Source organism: Elgaria multicarinata, chromosome 6, assembly GCF_023053635.1.
Source record: "Elgaria multicarinata webbii isolate HBS135686 ecotype San Diego chromosome 6, rElgMul1.1.pri, whole genome shotgun sequence".
NCBI classification, from domain to species: Eukaryota; Metazoa; Chordata; class Lepidosauria; order Squamata; family Anguidae; genus Elgaria; species Elgaria multicarinata.
In genome coordinates this window covers 68,374,467-68,389,982 of record NC_086176.1, presented here as the reverse complement: position 1 = coordinate 68,389,982, position 15,516 = coordinate 68,374,467, and the positions used below count along the sequence as shown (strand labels likewise).

The window sequence follows — 15,516 nt, the reverse complement described above, 5'->3', positions numbered from 1 at the left end:
ACTATGCTCCGGGGATTCTTCCACTCTTCCCCAAGGTGAATGACAGTAACTTCACTAAGACCTAGCAAATACACAAGACTATGTGTCTGAAGACTTGAAGCCATGCAGCTACTTAGTTATTAAAGGAGTGACTGGAGAAGGCTTGCCTTTGAATGCATGAAAGGTTACAGAAGCAATTATGTCAGTGATAGAATTACTACAGCCTTTGTTTAAAAGAAACCTAAAAAAATACATTCTAAGCAGATGCATTTTTTCTTATTGAAATCTTTAATAATATACAATATATACTTTTTTAAAAAATGTATTTAAATGGTAGCAAGCAATTATGTTTCTACAGTATTTGTGTATAACAGAGATGTATGTTTACTCTGGATAGCAAACTCTTAATACTAATTCAAAGGCCTTAGCTAGACCTAAGGTTTATCCCGGAATCGTCCCGGGGTCGTCCCTGCCTGCTTCCGGAATATCCTGTGTGTCATTTACATGAACAGGCATGACCCCTGGACGATCCTGGGATAAACCTTAGGTCTAGCTAAGGCAAAGGTTCATGAGAAAAGTGGGACCAAAAGTTTGAAACTGATTTCAGGTATTGTTATTCCTGTGTAGCTGATCTAAATAGACCTACACTTTTCAGCCAATGGGTAGATTGTTGTATTTTATTGTTTATTAATTAAAACATTTTACATAAGCCTTTATCAAATCAGATTTCAGGGTAGTATAAACATGACACACATAGAAGAAGCACAAAACAGCAGATAAAATCTTAAAATCAAACCACACTTTTAAATCAGAAAAATCTTTTCAAGTGCTTGGATAAATGAAAATGATAAGTGTTTGCACCAGGTGAACTACTAGATACTCCATACTGGGAGTGCTACCATTCTCCCTTATGTCAAAGATCGCTGTATCTCTGACATAAGAGATACATGGCGAAAGACCTCGACATATGACCTTAAATTTTAAGACTTAAAGAATGGACAAGTTGACATGGAATTTTGGATGCAGCCAATTTTGAAGCCTAATAAATGGAGGCATCTATTTTGCAAGATCTATTTTGGCCCCAGAAAATAGTGTTCCAGTGTCTATAAACCATTTCACTCAGACATTCTTCACACATATCAATTTTAACAAAGTATGTCATTTATATAACTAATAAAATCTTTTGCTTGGATCCAATTTGCAGAGGAACCATACAAATTGGATCCAGAGGAACCGTGATCCAATAGTGTGTGTGTGTGTGTGTGTGTGATTTTTGCAAATTCTCCCTTTGCCTTACAACCCCCATGCCACGCAGTTCTGGATGTCCCCCAACTCTCCAGAACAGATTTTCAGCAGGCACAAGGATCTGTGGGGGAATGACAGAAATTGCCATTCCCTTTATGTCAGCAGGAATTGCTCCCATGAATGGAACTCCAGTCACAGGATTTCTATTGTTTGAAGCATGTACACACTTCATTTTTTAAACAATGCATATAACTGTAGAAACATACCTATGAATCAACTGCATCTCTCCTCAGCATGTAAACAAGGTTTAAAAGAAATCATCAGGCATAACAATAAACTAAGGTTTATCATTACAGTAATGCCCTGCAAAAGCCTTAGGCTTTTATTTATTTATTTATTTATTTATTTATTTATTTATTTATTACATTTTTATACCGCCCAATAGCCGAAGCTCTCTGGGCGGTTAACAAAACATTATTATTATTATTATTATTATTATTATTATTATTATTATTACTACTACTATTTCTTACCCATATCCACCTCTCCTTCTGGATTGAGGTGGGGTACAACACAAATACAAAACACCATAAAATACATATAATTGATTAAAAACATATAAAACAAATACATTATTAAAAGGCAGCATATTATTAAAAGGCATCTTAAAATTCAACTAGTTAGGCCTGCCAGAAGAGAACAGTCTTCATGACTTTCTTAAATTCCAGAAGACTGTTGACGAATCTCTCCAGGCAGGCCATTCCACAGTCTGGGAGTGGCAGAAGAGAAGGTCCTCTGGGTAACAGTTGTCAGCCTACTTTTTGCTGACTGGAGTAAATTCTTCCCAGAGGACCTGAGTGTGCAGGGCAGATTGTATGGGAGAAGGTGATCCCACAGGTAACTTGGACCAAACCATGTAGGACTTTAAAGGTAATAACCAACACTTTATACTTCACCCAGAAACTAATTGTCAGCCAGTGTACTGATTTTAAATCTGGTGTAATATGATCACCCCTAGATGTACCGGTGACCAACCAGGCAGCCATATTTTGAACTAGTTGAAGTTTCCAAACTAGGCACAAAGGTAGCCCTATGTACAGCGCATTGCAGAAGTTGAGCCTCGAAATTACCAGCACATGCACTACCGTCTTTTGGTCTTCCAACTCTAAGAAGGGGCGCAGCTGGCGTATCAGCTGATGCTGATAGTAGGTACTCTGGGCCGTTGCATATATCTAAGCTGTCATTTGGAGTGATAGATCCAGAAGCACCTCCAAGATGCAAACACAGTCTTTCAGGGGGAGTGTAACACCATCCAGAACTGGCTGAAACACCTCCAAACCAATGTTGGGGGCTCTGACAGTAAGCACCTCCATCTTGTCTAGATTCAGCTTCAGTTTGTTTTTCCTCAACCAGCCCATTACCGCCTCCAAGTATTCATTCAGTGGAGACATACTATCCTTAGCTGACACTGTTGTCAAAGGCAAAGAGAAATATATTTGGGTGTCATCAGCATACTGATAGCACACTGCTCCATGCTTCTGGATGATCTCTCCCAGTGGTTTCATGTAGATGTTAAACAGCATTGATCATAAGATGGTGCTTTGTGGTACGCCTCTTCTTTGAGGAGCAGGTATCCCCAAGCATCACCATGTGGAACCTGCCCGAGAGATAAGACTGGAACCACTGAAGCACAGTGCCCCCGATTCCCAATCCCCTCAGGTGTTCCAGAAGGATACCATGGTCGACGGTATCGAAAGCCACTGAGAGATCCAGCAGTACCAACAGGGACACTAATACTCAGGCATAGATAAGCGGTCTCAACTCTGTATCCTGCTCTGAAGCCAGTTTGAAATGGGTCTAGAAAATCTGTATCATCCAAAACTGCTTGGAGCTGGAAGGCAACATAGTCCACTCCTCACTCCTCTTCTGGTTTACTAAAACAAGTCAATCACGTGCTCGCTTCGGCAGCACATATACTAAAATTGGAACGATACAGAGAAGATTAGCAAAACAAGTCAATCACAAGCTATAGCTTACTAAAACAAACCAACTTCAAACTTTGGGTTAAGAAGCTAGCTTGTTTGGATATAACACTAAACTATGATAATTCAAAAACAAAGTGAAAGCTCCCAATCTCTTCCTCACAGCTGTGTTGGAATACAGGGTAAAACTAAACTCCGAGGCAGGAGGAGGGATTTAAATGGAGATTTACTTTTCGTGGCATAAATAATTCTGGGAGAAGGATCTATTCTTACATGATCACTATGCAAGATGGGTACAGAAAACATATCAATCAACCACAGTATGGAAAGCAATTATACAATAGGTTCAGAAATACACTTGAAAAATAAAATAAAATAAAATAAAATAAAATAAAGGACATGCCAAAAGCAGTCTTTAGAACAAGTTCCTGGAAGAACTTCTCTCCACAGCAGTACTTGTGCCATTAGAAGTAAGAGTGGTAGGAACACTACCATCCCTTGTAGAGCATGAACTCCTTAGGCTTTAAAGGACTAACCCTACTTTGTCTATTTGAAAATCAAATGCAATCTTTCAGTTTTGAAATCAAAGTCACACAAACATTTCACCATTGTATAAAATAACTTAACTTGACAGATCCCCAGGTAAAGCACAATGAAAGCTAATCGTAAGCTGATTCATGTGCTCTCCTGTTTCAGGTTTACCTCAAACAAAACAGTTGCATTTGCTGTTTGTAATCTGCATCAGAATGTTAATTACTAATTAAATGGGTTTGCTACACTTCTCAAACACACACATAAAGTTTATTGCTGTTTGTGTGTGTATGTATAAAAAATAAACGATAAATAGCTTTTCAGCAAGGGTTAGAAATTATTCCAAGGCAGACTAATCAACCCATGGGCTGTTTCAGGGTGGCTTGTTAAACATACCAACAATCCACCATTTATAGAACAATATAGAAATTAACACTGTGCACAAAAGTACTCCACAAAGTAAGTTGGTTTTACTTGCATCTTCTTTCTCAACCTAAACAGAAGCAAAGCCAGTAAGTAGGCCAAGATTATTTGAATGCCATGTAGATCTGTAGTAAGCAGATGCCAGGCTTGGGGTATGTACTTTGGTTTTTTTAAAACTCTGATATCCACTAACCAGAGGCTGTTGCAAAAGAGGTAAGTTTAGAACAGAAGAAATTCTGGGCCCTGGAATTTGTTTTGAGTATCCGGAACTGAACAAAGCTCCACACAAAAATCTACTCCTGGTTACCCCAAGCTTCTTTCATTCCATTCATTTACAGCATGGAAGGGAAGTCATTTTGTTGCAGCTATTGTTGAACAATTGTGACTCAGAAATCCTTGCCAAACTACTGTAAATCACCCAGGGATCTACTAGTAGATCCAAATCTATCTTCTGCCGCACCTGATGTAAACAACATCAAAATATGTAACGAAAATGTGTTAAGTTGATTAGAACAATGTTTTTCTATATATCAACCAAGCAAATAAACTTAAGAGATGATTCCCAACAATTTCAACAGACTACTCCCACAGTACTGTGTTCAGGACTGTTAAATAAATTAAATTAACTTACATCCAACAGGCTGGCAATGAAATATCTAGTAAATAATTTATTTGTCTCAAAACACTTTTAAAAAAGCATCTAAGTTGAATCAATTACTAAGCAAATTTAGATTTATTTATTAAATCATAACCACCATAAAGAATAATTGCTTCTTGTGTTTTTAAATAGGCCCTTTTAAGAAAAAACCAAATGGAAAAAATGCAGCATGACTATATGTCATTTCTAAAGCTAGATTCCATCTCAATCTAGCAGCATGGTGCTAATTTGATCCCAACTATTGCCTGTGGCATATTCTGTATTTAATATTTCAACAGGTAGTCCCCCAACAATTTGCACAAAATTCTACAATTTGGAGAACCCAAATTGCATTTAGATTCTACCTACATTTTATTTCAATAGAGCATGCTCAAACAGTAGCGGAAGCTTCTGTTTATACCGATCTTTTCCAAAGGATCACAAGTTAGCATGCATCGAATATGACTCCATGGATTATATTTAAACTCTTATATAATCACAGACATTATCTAAATGTTCCTGATATAATTCCATGTTCCTCAGAACTGGTATGAATCTTTTAAATCATTGAAAAATAGATATCGGTAAATCTTTCCAAATGTTTGTTGAAATCTGTTAAATAAGGACTTGCAGGACTCAACCAAAATAAAATGCAGATTTTACTAGGAGTTGGATCAATGTGCCACTGCTTATCATATTACAGCAGAAACATGCTAATTTCCATAATGGGTGAACCAGCTCTTATCCATAATGCTAAAGATGTATTTGAAACTAAAATGGTGCTAAGCTTTTATTGATTGGTATCACCAGGCTAATCAAAACAAATTAAGTATCCTCCATAATAACGATCCCATCCTTCAGCTCAGCAGGATTCAATGGCGTAAAGCCACAGCAGCTTATTCTTATACCCAAACCTACTCATGATGCTTACAAATGCAGAGCTCTTCATCCCAGCCTAGTAGAAACAAGTCACAGGCTAACAAGCCAATCACTCAGCATGGTGCCAATACTAACAAGATACTACTGGAGTGCTTAAAAAACAGTGCAAGGAAATACGTAGGTATGAAGTAGAAGTGTATATTGCTATAGTACAAGCAAAGTCTTTAGCTGCAATGTCGGAGAATCCAGACAGTTACTAGAGAACAACCCAGGAATATGTCCAGATTAACGGTTGCATTTTTAATCTCTAGCAGATATAAAGTTCAGTATGAATGCAAGGCTGGGGCACTATGCATTATTTGTCTTGTGTTAAGAATTTAATTATACAAGGAAAGAAGTCATTTCAATGGAGTTACTTCTCAGTAGACCAGTATAAGATTGTGATGTAAGAGATATCTAACTGTTTAGGGCTCCAGGCAGTATTTGGAATCCATGGCTAGGTTTCAAGGCTAGTTGCTATATATCAGGGAAGGAGGTTTCCGAAATGTGGGATGGTGAAAAGTAATTCCTTTTCATTACCTTTCCTGCAACCTCCCTCTATAGTTCAAGAAGAGTTTTACCCTCATGGTGTTTATTCTCCCAACCCTTAATATGCACCTCCAGGATATTTATTATAAATTGATCAACAGATCAATGTCTTCTCTCTCACCTGTGTTAACAATCTCCACATTTTCTCCTGACAATGCCCAAAGCCAAGACAGTGCCTTATCTCCATATTAAAGGTTGTGGGGGAGACGGGGCTATGTCTGAGAGAAAGAGTGCCTTATGGCTGCCTTGCAGTCTATTCATCTGTTAATGGTCTGTATTTCAAGCCAACGCCCTCCCCCCCAATATAAAATACTACTTCGGTTCCTGCCAAGGTAGGTTCACTTAAAATCTCTCAACCCAAATACAGTGCTCAATTGCTTGCAAAGGTTTTGTGCACCACTGACATGATACACTCTAATGCATTTTAAATGTTCAAAAACTAAGAAACAAACATACTCCTGCCCAATCACAATTACACTATAATCCTAGATTTCACCACTCTTTTGTATGGGCAGTTCTCACTCCTGTTCCAGGAAAGAAAAATAAATAGGAAGTTTCACCTATTTATAATGCGTACTAGAAGCTTGGGGAGAGTGGTATTTTATTTTATTTTACAAATGTATACACTTCAGTGTACCTAGGGAGTTTTCTGAGTATGTGGAAACCAATATTTTATTGTTTGGTGTCATTTCCAAACTGATAAGCAGTCAATCATTGTAGTTCACTATTAAAGGAGATGATGACTTTTTCATTTGACAGGAGAAAAGTTTTTTCCAATAATTTTTCATGCCTAATTACCTTTAATGGCATTTTTTAATCTTTTCTTAGCATAAATATATATTTGGTAAATAATATATTTACATTTCAAAACTTCCTCCTCTTCAATTTCTAAATATGAATATATGAAAGACAGTAAAATAGTTCTTCTATCTGAGCTTTTTACAATCCATGACCCAACCATGATTAACAACCAAAAAGTGCCCTCTACATTTGGAAGGGAGCATTACGTTTAATAGCGCTATGCAAGGTTCGAACCTCTAATATTCAAATCCATGGCTCGGAGGCCATTTTGTTGCAGATCCACCATTTTCCTGCACAGCCCTAGGTTCTGGTACAGCCTACAGCATGCCTGGGAGGGCTGGACTTACCAGGGTTCAGGAGCAGAGGGCCCAGAGGGTTTGCTGAGCACAATCACCAACATCTTCTCATGCTATTGTGCGAGGCGAGAATACATCCCGGTAACTCAAGCCCTTCCAGGCACTGCATGCTGAGGGCCTTAGGCTGTACCAAAATATTATTATTATTTTTTATTATTTATTACATTTGTATACCGTCCCATAGCCAAAGCTTTCTGGGCGGTTTACATATGATAAAAACACTTTAAAACAATATATAAAAAATTAAAATCACAAAAACATATAATTTAAAACCACAAAAACATACAAATAATTGCATATTGCTAAATGCCTGAGAGAAAAGAAAAGTCTTGAACTGGCGCTGAAAAGATAACAGGGAGATTGTTTCACAATTTGTCAGGGAGATTGTTCCACAATTGGGGGGCCACCATAGAAAAGGCCCCTTCTCTTGTTGCCATCCTCCAAGCATGTTTAGAAGAAGCATTAGCTGTATTGCACTTTTTAAAAAGAATTTGCTGGGCACAATAGATACGAAGGAAAAGCTCTTGCTGAATAAGATCCACAGATAAGAAAGGTTGATACCAAAGTAACGACTTAATGGTTAGGCATTTTACGGTGGTGCCGCTGCAGTTTCTCAAATTTTCAAATGTGTCTACTGGTCCAAAAAGGTTGGGGACTCCTGATGTATGTCTTGAATTAGATTTTTACTGTAGTAAATGATTGTGAAACAGGCATTTTGTATTTCCATATTAATGGTATTTCAGTGATTACTAAAGTGAATTTGCTTTGTTTACATGACAAAAATATCTTTTCCCTAAACTACTAGTTCTAAAAGTCAATCTTTGTTCTTTTGAGGTCACCCATCTTCATCAGTGAAAACATTCTGTAAATATAAAATGTGAAACTATTTCACGTGCAACTACTACAATTAATATTGTCAATTTTCTTACAGAAATGCCTGCCAAAATGAATTTAAAGCCTAGCAGAAAAGTATCAGAACCCCATGCAATAAGGGTATAAAGCTCGCTATGTGGTAAATTAATAAAGTACCAAACTACTTGTTAATTACATCCTTCCACCACTCAGCATTCCAAGTACCTCTACTTTGTGACAAGTATCATCTCACATTATAAAGAGGGGAGATTGCATGATCACTATAATCATTATTTGCTAACAGAAACAAAAAGCACCTTGGTAAGTACTCTTACTTGAATCTATATTTGTGAAGAGAATTTTAATAAATGTACACAAAGAACTACAGACTCTTTATCTGTTTTAAAGATCATCATATCCTCAGGTCCAACACAGGAGCCTTTGGGCTCTTTTAATGAGTCTTTCATATGTTCCTCTCCCAAGACAAGACTTTACTCAGAGAGAAGAGTGATGAGCATTTGAAGTGAATACAAATTAAAATGAGGTCAGATCCTTCAAGTCACATGCTCCATAGGAAGAAAGGCAGCAGACCAATGCCTATCGTTTTGTTATGAAGAAGAAGACAACCACGGAAAAAAGGGCAGGGGGCAAAAATCACAAAGGATTAGAGAACTGCAAATATACTCTATAATTTATTATTCAGATTCAATTGTTATTTTTAATTCATTACATTTTTGTTATTATTCTGTTTTATTCTGCTTTAAACTTTTACACCAAACACTCTTTACCAGACTGATAAAGGTCTATAAAACCTGTGCTTTTCCCTTTTTCCTTGAAGCCCTGCTTTATCTACAGACTTGTTATCCAACATGAATTACTGATAAGGAAAAAAAATTAAAAGGCTCAGCAGCACATTGCACGACGTAATTGTAGCCTTGAATCCCACAGCACCATTCGTGTTCCTACTTTAAACAGTATCATCAACACCAGTCCAGTTAGCCATTCACAAATTAATAATGTAATTTCAATATTATGAAGTATAAAACATCCCCAAGCATTTTAAACATAGCCCAATGTAAGCCAGTAATCTCCAAGTTTGCATTTGACAATATACTTGACTTGCTTCATTTTCCAAAGTGTTTCTCAGCATAGCTATTCTAAAAGAAAAATGCTAAAATCCATACTAGCATAATTCCTTTTTTAGGCCAACTCAAAGGTCACAATATTTTGAAAGAATTCATGTTGCAATTTAAACATATCCAAGCAACTTATTTTATGACATGATCCAGTCCATAGCTGAGGAAGGTTGTGAAGGGTTTTCATGTTCAGAAATGAATCAAAGAATCAGTATGGTGTGCCACTGGCACACCAGTTCAATTCCTGGGAACCAAATAAACATTTAGTTTTATCTCAGTTGCTCCAAGCAAGAGTCTGCTCAACTGGTCTTACTATGGGTATAGGGAGGACCTCTGGTCTCCTAGCAGTGTATCCAGGAACATATGCATTCCTCCACTTTTGTCGATTCCCTGATGGGGACATCTCAAGAACCCAGGCTGCTGCTTGGAAACACCCAGGTCTTACTGGATACAAGTTCCTGATGAAGCTGGAATGGTTCAATATAATTAACCATGCGTATGTCTCCTACAAGCCTCTGGACATGCCAAATATTTCTCCGCCATTCAAGGTACTTGTTCTTTCACCTATTTATAGCCTTAGTTAAAAGTTTCCTGAAGAACAGCTTGGCTTGTAAAATTCAAACTGTCCTTCCATTTATTTCTGACCAGTCTTTACTGACTCGGAATCAGGCACTGGTAGCATTTCTCTATCCAATGGAAAATAATATACTTGGGAAGCTGTGTAAGCATGATATTCTCTCGTAAAATGTCTCTTTGCTTTATAAAGTAATTGAAACTATTTTTCTCTTACAAAGTTCTAACAACCTCCAGTTAAGTTTTTACCTAAAATAAATACCATCTTAGCAGATAACTGCTACAAGCATTTTACTTAATTATTATTGCTAATTATTCTGTCAGTGTCTTTTTCTATGTCTGCTACTTAAATATTTTTTTCCTCATGGGCAACACACCGGTGCCTGCTTTTAGCCATCTCTAGTACAAATCCTGACATGTTTTCACCCTAAAGCAGTAACTGTCCTCTCTTGAAACTAACAGGCATGGACAGAATATGAGAAATTACAGACCCCAGAACTGATGTGCATGACTAGGTTAAAATTTCTTTGGGAGAAATCTTTGTCCAGCTCTCTGCTGACTGAATATTGAATAATGACTAAACAAGAATAAAGCTCCGTAACATACCCCACAACCTAACTGCTATTTCATTTCTCCTGCAAGCTTCCTCCTCCCTTCTGCCAGAATAAGCCATGTTTATTGTAATGCATTATTGCAACAGTGGGGGAAAAACAACGCTTTGGGTGCCCTAAGGTGGAAACATTACCAACCTCGCTGCATCAATCTTCCAGGCAAAGAATGAAGCATAGATCACAAAGCAAGTAAACCAAACAGAATATTTATGCTGTGGAGACTAAATAAACAAAACCAGATCAGTATCTTGATGCGTTGAAGACAGTCTGCAAGGAATATTTTCCCCAGTGAAATTGCAATAATCAATAACTAGAAGGCAACTGTGACTTGGCACAGTGATAGTCTATCGAGAAGAGACTAATTTTTTAATCAAATGCCATTCTTGTGCACCTAACCCCTGTTGCAAGGATTATCAGCACATGCTGTCTCCATCTACTGCCTATTTTATCAGCACATCACAAACAACTATTTCTACATTTTCGAATAATCTTGATATTATTTGTGTAGAATGTTGAAAACTGTTTTTCATGCATCAGAACACCTAGATGAGGCCAGAATGATAGCAGATTGTCCACTACCACAAAATCCAGCAGCTACTGTAAGATACAAAGAAGCAGCAGTGAAAACTTGATATGAAAACCTTTTTCATCATGTTTGCTTTAGGTGATAGATTATCATTAATTGAGATTCCTTTTCATCAGAGTGTCAATTGCTGGCTTGTAGAATAAAATTCTGTCCCTTCAATGTAGCTTGAAAAACTAAGAAGTATCTGAGAGACTTTATAAGAGGTCCCACTTTGACCAGATTAAAGTACAAATGAACATGGAACTTGCATGTTCTCTTCCCCCAACTCCTCTTCTGATCAGAAACTACTCCTTGCATTTTAGATTAACCACAGTTTAGCATGTTGTTTGAAACCTAAACAGTGTTTAAACTTAACTATAGTTCACTTATAGTTGGTAGTTGGCTCAAACCATAGTTAGTATTAACTGTGGCATGGCTATAATCGCTTTAATGGTTGTCATAGTTAATCAAAAATGGAAATGAACACTTTCAAACATTTCCTCTTCGCTGTGCCAGGGGAGCAGGGATCATGTGACCTAGGGCTCACTGACCCTGTCATATTAATGTTAACTATGGTTTATGCTGCCTGCAAATCAAGGATATCAGGTAAGGAAAGTATCTGCTCGCTGTACTGGGGGCTGTTCAAGAAATTTATATATGCATCTCTTTGAGTGAAGTGTAGATGTAAGTCAAGGAAAAAGCCTGTTTCCAGGTATGTAAATCAACACTACATCAGAGCAGAATAGTAATTGTATTTTTCTTATGGGATATTGATATTCAAAATGTGTTCAAATGAACCCTGGGATTTCTTGGAAGCTTATAAGATAACTGTACTGGCAAGCAAACTTCCCAGAAAGAGAATTCATAGTCACAGGGGAAAGTCATGTGGACAAGGCCTCCCAAGCTTGACCTCCCAAACTCCACATGAACTGTCTGTGGACCCTAGAACATGGTCCAACATCTTTCATAGCTCCTTTTACGTGGAAGTTTCTGCATCATACAAGAATTTTTCAGCAGACAAATCAATCCAGAAAGGGTTCCCTGAAGGTATAAATTGCTGATACAGGACAACAGTTGTTAATATAGCACACTTCTCATATATGAGTTCATCATGTATTACAATAGTATAAATGAAAAACCATTTTGCTGGTCAGCAAAGCTATTTAACTCTACAGCTTATTTGTATGCTATCAGTAAATACATTCATTAAAATGTCATGCTATTGATGTGATGGTCTGTGATATTCCAACCATATCTAACACATCGCATCAGTTCATATAACATGTGATTTTTTAACATGAAAGGTACTTTCAGAGGAATACTTGGGCTGCTCTAACAACTTTTTGTACTATTGATGCTTTCATGCAGATACTGCAGGAGAGAAAATTAGGATCACCACTAACTGTTATGCAATCCATCAAGAGTGTAATTTATTTATTTATTTATTTATTTAAGCATTTTTATGCCACCATTCAGCCAAAAAAGGGTCTCACGGCGGCTTACAAAAGTAATTGCTTGATCAGAACAATTTGTTTCATTTGCTTCTGCAGGCCATGTCTTCATGACATGGTACTTTCATGATACTTCACTAGCTCACTGAAAGTACACTTTATGTCTCTGTAATAAGTTGTCGTTGTTTCTCTCATAAAAAGGGTTTGATCATATCCACACCTGTTTAATTTTAGCAATATTAAAGCCTCAAGAAGCACTGCTTAACATCTAAGATGAGAGAAGCCAGGACCCGAGAGTGCCAATTCATCCCACACTCACAGCCTCAAAGCCTTTCCCAGGTAGGTGCAGGATGGCCGTGACTGCTCAATGATAAAGGACAGACAACTTTTGTGAACCACCCAGAGAGCTTCAGCTATTGGGTGGTATAGAAATGCAATAAATAAATAAATAAATAAATGGTTTTAATTTCTTTACAGATCCCAAACGTTAATATGAAAACTGGCTTTGAAACTAAGCCATGTCAATAGACATTTATCACGGTATCAGAACTTTCAACATGGAAGATTTGTTAGAAACACTTCTCTGAACAAAAACAGTTTGCCAATCAACATGACATCTATCATCTCATAGCACTGATCTTATTCAGTGATTCATATTGTTAACATTGTAACTTCCATTTTGTTTTCTCCAGCTGTTATCAAAATACAAATTAAAGCAACTACATGATCAGGTTCTATCTTATTGGAGGAAAACTATCCAGCAAAGAACATATACAAAAGATTTATCAGTTACCTTGACAGTGCAAGTAGCTGCTTTTAGCTGGGACTGTAAACTGAAAACAGTTGCTATCAAAATATTTGCCACTGTGTACACAACCCATAATAAGTACCGTTATTGCTGCCATTGCTGTTCTCGCTGGTTTTATTGTTTTATTATTGATTTTATTGTTAATTGCTATTTTATTGTGATTATGTTTTTATTGCTTTTACTGTTTTTATGCATTGTATTGTTGAAAGCCACCCTAAAAGCAGCAAAGAAATATTTTAAATAAAATAAATAAAATAAGCTCAGTAATATTTTACATTTTTCTGCTTGCTAAGGACACTACCAAACATGTGTACTAACCCAGCAATTTCCCACAGTAATACTGGTGAACTGGAAGTAAAACTAACACTGAAAAAATAATTAAAAATGATGAAATGCAGACACTGAGAATTTCTCACATTACAAAAAAGCAGCTGAATCTTCTTGTATTTACAAGAGATCCTTGGATAGCATATAGCTATTACTGTTGAAGAATATGCACATAGGTTTGCTGATAAAAAAGGGAGGAAGTGCATCAGCTCTCGTTTTCCCTTCATGGATAAAGCCACACATTCAGAATTCCTTTCTAACAAACAGCCGCTGAAATACTTGATGAATGGGCCCTGAGAGAGCACTTCTCATTGCCCTAGCACAGAATGGCTTATAGGCATATGACACTCCATCAATATAGAGAGCTGGCAGACTGAAAGGCAGGAAGGATGTTTTCTGATAGCATGCATCTGCTTATTAGTAGCAGGGAGTGCCTCAATCCTTTCCCCCATTCATGCCTACAAAAAGTTCCCCACGTAAATCTGCACCATTAACAGGTGCCCTCGGCGAAAGGAGTAATCAAAAGCAGCTTGCTAATTTACCCCAAATAAACAGAATTAGTCTTCCACCTGAAATTAAAATCTAAATCTTTTGGTAGCAGATCAGAGTGCTAACAAAAAATAAGTTTACAACAAAAACTTGTGCTTTACCCTTGAATATTGAATGTTATAATCAGACAAGATAAGTGCTAGATGAAGGGGATTTTTACTCACATGGTTAATTATATTGTTTACCTCCCACCTGTGTTTTTTCCTACGGAAATCTTTTGCATAATATGTTTTAGTGTAAAGAGTTAAACTTTTATCACCTTTACTTTGTGGCTATTTGAATGAAACAACAGCCTGTACCATTCTATTGTCATAAAGTCCATTTAATGTCCATTAAAATCTAATAAGCCTTTAAAAGGAATTTAACTCATATGATAGTATTTGAAGCTTTTTAGCAGCTGAAAGCATCATTAACTTGAAGTTGTCAGCTTCATTGAAAATCACATTTAAATTCGAAGTTGTGCTTACTAAAGTATGATGATACCAAGGTTAAAACAGAAAGCTATTTAGAAAGATAAATAAATAAATAAATAAATAAATAAACTGTTAGTTTTACCCTACCCTGTGCCTGCTTACCCTACCCTGTGCCTGTTTGCATTCTCTTCCCCTCCTTATTGTTTTACTATGATTTTATTAGATTGTAAACCTATGCGGCAGAGTCTTGCTATTTACTGTTTTACTCTGTACAGCACCATGTACATTGATGGTGCTATATAAATAAATAATAATAATAATAATAATAATAATAATAATAATAATAATAATATGTATACCTACTTGCATTCTACTAAACAAGAAACAACTTGCATGTTAAATTTTCATACGTACAACTGGACCCTTCTTAAAAGTCACTGCATGTACTCTTGTTTATACGTATAGTCGGCTATACATTAAAAAAGAGGTTTCTTTAGCTAAAATTGGATCACGTTGGAAACACAGCTAAGGAGAGAAAGAGACTTGTTAAAAAGTTAAGGACAACATCACATATATATTATAAGTAAAGTAAGAGGAAAACTTGTTTGATGAAGTTTAAATGACCCCCAACTACAAATATTCTGTGCATGGCTTACTCGTCAAGACAGGCATGAACTGGCATGCTCCCAAAGGCAACTAGAACTGTGAGCATAAGGTAATGGAGCTCCAATGCTTTGTCCCCTCAATTTAACGAAATAGCCAGTCCTTCCTTTTCCTACATCTATTATTTTCCTACGTCTATCATTAGCT

At 36.8% G+C, this 15,516-nt stretch overlaps 1 protein-coding gene and 1 pseudogene across 2 annotated transcripts in view; one reads left to right on the top strand and one right to left on the bottom strand.

Annotated features, from left to right (window-relative positions):
• The window catches only part of EFNA5 (ephrin A5), a 239,034-nt gene that overhangs the window by 99,449 nt on the left and 124,069 nt on the right, over positions 1–15,516 (bottom strand). The window lies entirely within an intron of this gene.
• Positions 3,177–3,232, top strand: LOC134400982 (U6 spliceosomal RNA; annotated as a pseudogene).